Below are 7,216 nucleotides of genomic sequence, written 5' to 3' on the forward strand. Positions count from 1 at the left end.
CCAGGATAAACCTGAAATTTTTCAGAGTTTTCTTAACACATCTGGACATTGGTTTGCCTATTGCTAAGATTTTATAGCTGGGAGGAGAGAGTACTTTTCAACGTGTGTATATACTATTCATTCAGAGACATAAAGAATTTATGGAGACAGACAATTATGAACCCAGTGTATAGCATTTAAAGTACTTTTGTGAATGCAACATGTGAATACACATAAAATGACCTTGCTTCTTCCTTACATTTCGTGTGATTTAACATGGTTTAGATGCAAGCGTAGTTGAATAAAAGCCATAAAACCAATAATATGTGCAAAATATATACATTTTATTTATAATTTTTTAAGAAATAATCTGTTCACTCGTTGAGGAATCCCTTTCCATCCTCAATTCCTAATCCATATGAGATGCTCAAATGTTGTCTGAAGTGATGAACGATAGAATCCTTTGTCCTAATTCTATACCCTCTCTCAGTCTCAGTCCATGAGCAACAATGTACTGCATTGACACAATCACCCTGAACTATCGATTCACCATCATCACTGTATTTTAAAGTTCAGTCATTAAGAGATTATTCAACTGAAAATTCTATTTGTAGTAATTTTACAAAACTATAGTAGTTTTACAAATTCTATTCATAGTAGTTTCAAAAACATGGTAATGCAACCATACTGATTACCATTACCTGAGAATATGTGTAGAAGTACAGATTTCCAGAACTGCTATTTAAAAAAATCCAGTTTATGGGTCTATTGGGTCATCTTAATAGCCAGCTTAATTCTGTAAGGGGTAGTAGCCTACTTGGCTATTTTTCACCATTTCACAAGCACATGGAAATACTGAAATTGATAGATGCTTGTATACTTGATATTGCATATGGCTACACATGAGGGAAAACTCCAATAGGAGAAATATATATGTTTATGGAAGTGTTTATTTTTCTCATATTTCAAAAACTCGGGGGAGAACATTCAGGACTGTTGTGGCTTCTGCGTTATGTCATCTGTTCCTCAGTCTGCCCTTGTCCTGTCTGTGCTGACTTCTTTAACATGACAATTGCCTTATCATTCGTGGCCCACAATGGCTGCTTCTCTTCTGCACATCACATCTTTGTGACAGGCAGGGGACACACGGGACTAAGGACAAGCACAAGCAGGTCACCTGCACTTGGTGCTTTTAAAAATATTTCCCAGCAAACACAGAGTGGTCTCTAATTATGTCTTATTGGTTAGAGCTGTGTCCAGTGGGCTCCTCTTTACAGAGGCTTGGAAACATGGTGTTTTGACTGGGAATATTTTTAAACTAGAACAAAATGAAGTTTCAATGAATAAGGTATAAATGGAGAATTATTGTTATCTAAGCAAACAATGGTATCTTCCTGCAGCAGGAAAATGTTTTGAAAATGCCCCTAACTAAATCTACATTGCACGGCTTTTTTTTTTTAATGCTCACCCTGTGGTAGAAGACACTTATTGACCATCTATGTCTTTGGGGAGCAGAAAAAAGTATTTTCTTGTCTGCATATTGCACAGAGATCTTTCCACAATAAAAAAAATGCTCTGTTCTTTGTAATTACTTTCTGCCCCCCAACTAACAAGTATTCTTTTAAATGAGTCATCTGAAGTTAAAATTGCCTATTATAATAGCCAGACTGGGGCGGGGTGGAGGGGGGAGGTGGAACGCATTGATAATTTTTGACTTTCTCAAACGCTAGAGGCTTAACAGTTAAAAAGCTACTACTAAGTAGTTTCATTCTATGACTCATGGGTTATGAGGATGTAAAAGAAGATTATGAAAAGTGATCAGAATTTCATGGTACGGAGGAAGTAATAGACTTAATTTTAAAATTGCTACAAAAACGTTCCAACACACCTTTAGTAACATTAAAAGTAATTAAATTCACATTGTGCTTAATGAAAATCAGCTGTTGTTATGAAGCCGTGGTGACAACTTGCCCCCTTCTGACTGTTTTCTTTCATTTTGTGTTGCTATAAAAAAAGAATACCTGAGACTGAGTAATTTATAAAGAAAAGACATGGATTTAGCAGATGGCACTGCAGGCTGGGAAGTTCAGGGGTGTGACCCTGGACTCAGGAAACGGCTTCATGCTTTGTTCCAACATGGCAGAGAAGGTCCGAGGGGAAGTAGGCACCCAGAAGCAGGGAAGACCTGAGGGGTGTCCCAGCTTTACAACAACGCGCTCCCGCAGGAAGTTCTCTGTTTCCGTGAGAACAAATCCAGTCTTAATTCAGTTCCAGTTCCAGTGAGAACTCAGTCACTACCCAAAGAGCAGCTCCAAGCCATTCATGATCTTCACCCATGACCCAAACACCTCCTGGGAGACTCCACCTCCCAACACTGACCTCCCCACCCTGAGGATCAAATTTCAACAGGAGTTTTGGTGAAAACAAACAACCCATATCCAAACTACAGCACTGACTAACAAGCCTGAAAAGTAGACTAACTTGTGGTTGACGTTGTTAAAATGTAAGTTACATAGTCACATTAACCGTGGCTTAGCTACATCAATATGGAAAGTTACAAAGCAGAGAAGACTTCTTTTCTGCTTGTGAACGTTTCAGACAGTCCTTTAAAATATACAGGAGGATGGGACTCCATGATTGGGTCCCCTTCCACGAACACTCCCTTCGTGGAAGCCGTCTTTCTCTCTCCTGGGTTTTCCTTCTGGAGTCCCCTTTCGTGGAAGCCTGCCTTCTCCTCCTAAACTCCATCTCTCTCTATTCCCTGACACTCAGTGTGGAAGCTGCTTTCCTCTCCTTGATTCCATCTTTCTGGATTCTCTCACTCAGTGTGAGAGTTAGCTGCTTCTTTCTCTCTCCTTCTCCTGTTTCTCTCTTTAAATAAATCAATTTCTACAAACAAAACAAACAAACAAATAAATAATAAAATATAATATATGGGAGAACAAGAGATTGGAAGAGTTAGTTTGAAAGTGTTTTTTTACCTGAAGAAGAACATATGTTAAACGATAAAAGACTTCTCACTCTGTGCTTCTGATGTAATGCTATTTCTCAGAGCAACAACGCACAGGTAAGCATACCAGTTGTGATGATGAAAGAAAAGCAAAACAAATCTGAAAACCTGAAAAGTAAGTTCAAACAAGTAAGAGACAAAATCGTTTGTTTACCACTTTTCTTTCCTTTTGGCAAAAACAACTCAAATACTAAGGATTCTCTGTTGTTGTGTGCATGCCAAACAGCAGTCAACAAAGGAAGCTAAGTGGTTAACCTAGATTTGAAAAGTGCACTGAATTGAATCCTGGAATTTTCTAGTTTTACTGGAAATTAAAACTGCCCTTTTCCCAAGCCCTGAAACCTGAAACTGGATAACTTTAAACTTCAGAAAAATCACTGCAACAGATCACACATGGACAGCCTTCATGGGTGATGCTTTGGGGGTCACTGTAAGAGATCTCCAGGACATCACCTGATGTCACAATCAGAGAAATCCATCTGCCTTCTGCATTCTGCCACCAAAAGGTGCTTCACACCACTCCGGTCTAGAAATCTCCACTGGCTGCCCTTGGGATTCAAAGAATAAGACCATGATTTGTTCCGTTTATGAACCTTTTGATTTTCTTTTGTTTTCATAGACTGACACCTTGATTTACCTTCCAGCAATACAATCTGGCTTTAAGACAGAAAAAGTTATTGATGCCTTAACGGCTTACAAGGAGGAGCCCCCGAACCCCTTCTGGTTTGCAGCTGCCCTGATTCAGGAACTGTTTTTTACTAAAATAAACTCTTGAACATTTTATTGTGCCCTGGATTGTTTTAGCACAGTCACACACTCTGTTTTGATGCTAAACAACTAACATGAAGTTAAAAATATGATCCTGTGGAAACCAGGATATAAACTCCAGGTTAGACCATGTTCTTCTGAAACTGCTGACTGTTTAGGGGCCATGGTCAGGAGGGATGAAGTGGATTATGCTGCAGTTTGGCATGGAGAATGCGGAATCCTGAAGAGTCCCACCCCAAAGAAAGGAAGCCGCAGAAGTACATGGTGTGCAGAGGCCTGAGGTACACAGACCTCGGAATTGTGTGGGGTTGGATTTTAATTCCCGGGGATCATGAGGAGACTAAGGAGCTGCTGTGGCTTTCACGAAGAAACTCACAAATTAACACAAGCACCCCTTGCTGTGATTATAAATGCAAGGCTTTATAATTTATAAGGAAAAACATATATTTAGCTATAAACTTTGCATTTTATGCAATCTGGGGCTTTTACCTTTTAATTCTGATTTCTGGTTGCCACAAAAAGCACTGTTTGAATATAGTAAAGTCTCCATTTATATTCTCTTATAATTTTTATTTTTATTTTTTTGAGACAGAGTCTCAGTCTTTTTGACCAGGCTGGAGTGCAATTGCATTATCTCGGCTCACCGCAACCTCCATCTTCCAGATTCAAGTAATTCTTCTGCCTCAGCCTACCAAGTAGCCAGGATTATAGGTGCCCAACACCATGCCTGGCTAATTTTTGTATTTTTAGTGGATACGAGGTTTTGCCGTGTTGGCCAGGCTGGTCTCGAACTCCTAATCTGCCCACCTCGGCCTCCCAAAGTGCTGGGCTTACAGGCTTAAACCACCACTCCTGGCCTATAATTCTTCTCTTTGTATCTACACTGGTTTTTGGTGATCTCACCCAGGATATGGTTTTAATACAATTCATAAACCAATGGCCCCCAAAACTATATCTACAATTCAATCTTCCTACAATTTTCCTAGAATTTCAAGTGAACTCTTTAAACTTCTTGACCTGTTTCATATTTTAATTCCAGAATCTTATACTCATTTGCTTCCTTCACATTTTGTTTGGGTATCTAAGTATCTAAAAATTAATGTTGTGCCAGATAATATCCCCACACCAAACCCTTACTCTCCTACAAATGCTCAGCAAAACATTCAATAGCAATCCTTATGTAATTTGATAATTTTTTTAATTTTAAAAGAGCTACAACTTCCCATAACAAAACTGTTTTGAAAAGTTAGAAATCCCACCTAAGATTAAAGCATAGTAGAATCTCATGGCTGTTGTTCTATTTATTTTGTGAATAATGCCTATTTAAAATTCAAATGCTAGTTTTCACTGAGCTTTACATTTGCTTCAACAAATACTCCATAGCATTTCCCTGAGCCTCAGAGGATGTTTGAAACTCAGCCACAGATTAGAACAAGAACTTTGAGTACTTCATAGAAAATTATATATAAAGCAGAAGTAAGACAGTTGTTTTCTGAAAATAGGGAGTTAATCACCTGGGTAGGTTTCAAAACTTTTCTAGTAAAAGCCAAAGCAATTCCCTATCTCATTCTTCTTAAAAATAAAAAGGAAACCCAGGCAAAGCTTTGTTCTAATTCCCAGATTTCTTTCACTTGTAACTTTGAAAATGCACAACAGACTTAATATTTAGGTTTCATTAGAAATCTCTTCTTTTGGTCCCAATTGCAAGCTTTTAAAAACAGTAATGAGATAGAAGAATTGCTGAAGTTCTCTGTTACACAATATTAGAGAAAATTTTCATTGAGAAAGATACTTTTCCTGATTGCATTCAAAGTATGGGCATAATAATTTATTCATACCTTAAAGAGAATGGGGTTGTGACTGCACTTGATCAAGCTCTGCTCATTAGTTTCCTCCAAAAGGCCAAAATGTGAATACTTTGATCAGGTTTTTCTGACCTTCTGATGCAGGATTTTTCTCAGTCCCCTTGCCACTCAAGGCAGGGGAGCCCCTCCATTCAGCCCGCTGTGCCCAGCCCCTTGCAGGAGGGAGCACATGAGTGAACAAGTATGGTGTCTGGCCAACTGCTCCAGGTGCTGATACAGGAGCAAGCTCCATGCGTGGCCCGCAGTGGTGCCCAGGTGGAGCTGCCTGAGATCCCAAAGCCCCAGAGGGGGTGTTACAGTGCTTTCTGAGTTCTGCCATCAGCTCAGTTGGCCCCTTCTCTTGTCGCATGGGGCTGCTGCCCCCGACTGGTGAGGGGGAAGGACCAGTGTGATGGCCTTTCTGGATACTCACTCAGGTCTCAAGCTAACGTCCACAAAGAATGGGGCTGCACAGACAACTGAAGGATGGTGAAGGTGGAGAATTTTAATGAGCAATGAAAATGGCTCCTAGCAAAGAGGGGAGCTGGAAAGGGAGTACTTGTGTCAGCACTAAAAGTAGTCATTGTTCTCGTCTCCATTGGCATACATTAGTTTTGCCAGTTTTTGAATGCCAAGAAATGGTACCCAACAGTGTGAACATGGCCTGTTCTTGGCATCCTTCACTCAACATCATGTTTTTGAGATCCATCCATGTCTTTGCAAGTAACTGCCTTCTTTTCTTTGCAGTGTAGTGTTTCCTTACAAGAACATATCAACATCTATTTACCCATTCTTATTTGATGGCTATTTGAATTTCTGCCAGCATTGGACTAATGTGAGTAAGGCTGCTATAAACTTTAACTTTTGTAGTGTCTTTGGGTGAATATAAATCTATTTTTGTTGAATATTTATCTAGCAGTGGAAATACTGTGTGTTAGGAAATATTTACAAGTTAGTTTAGTAGACACTGCCAGTTTTTCGAAGGCATGAATCAGTCACAGACCTTCCAGGAATATGAGAGTTTTGATTAAAGATGGTTAATATAACTAAAAATAGAAAGTAGAACAATATTAGAATATAACAGAACAGCATTTTTTAAACAACAGAAAATACTAATCATAAAAAGAAACAAAAGGGTAACTACATTGCAGTACATTAAAATTAAGAATCTCAGCTTACCAAAAAAGTACCATAAAGAGAATGAAAGAAAAATCCAGGGCAGAAGAAAAGGCTTGCAGTCTGTTTATCCGAGAAATGACTCCTACCCTGGATGCACAAACACCTGCTAGAAATTATCGTGGGAAAGGACAGACAATTCCATAAAGAATAAGCACAGGACTTACACAAGCACTTCCCAGAAGATGCCAAATGGTGCACTCGTAGCCAAGTGCTCAAAACCATTAGGCATGAGATCAGCGCAAACTGGATCATCAAAAATATATCCTCACCGGAATGACAAATGAATAAGGCTGGCAGTGTCTGGTGCTATCTAGATATGGGAGTTTACTTTTAATTAGGAGAGATTTAAATACATTGAGTCACATTTGGACTTTATTCTCTCTGACATACAATATTCTCTAGTTAGAAATCTTAGCATGAAAATACTACAATTAAC

The sequence above is a fragment of the Saimiri boliviensis genome, chromosome 13 (assembly GCF_048565385.1).
Source record: "Saimiri boliviensis isolate mSaiBol1 chromosome 13, mSaiBol1.pri, whole genome shotgun sequence".
NCBI classification, from domain to species: Eukaryota; Metazoa; Chordata; class Mammalia; order Primates; family Cebidae; genus Saimiri; species Saimiri boliviensis.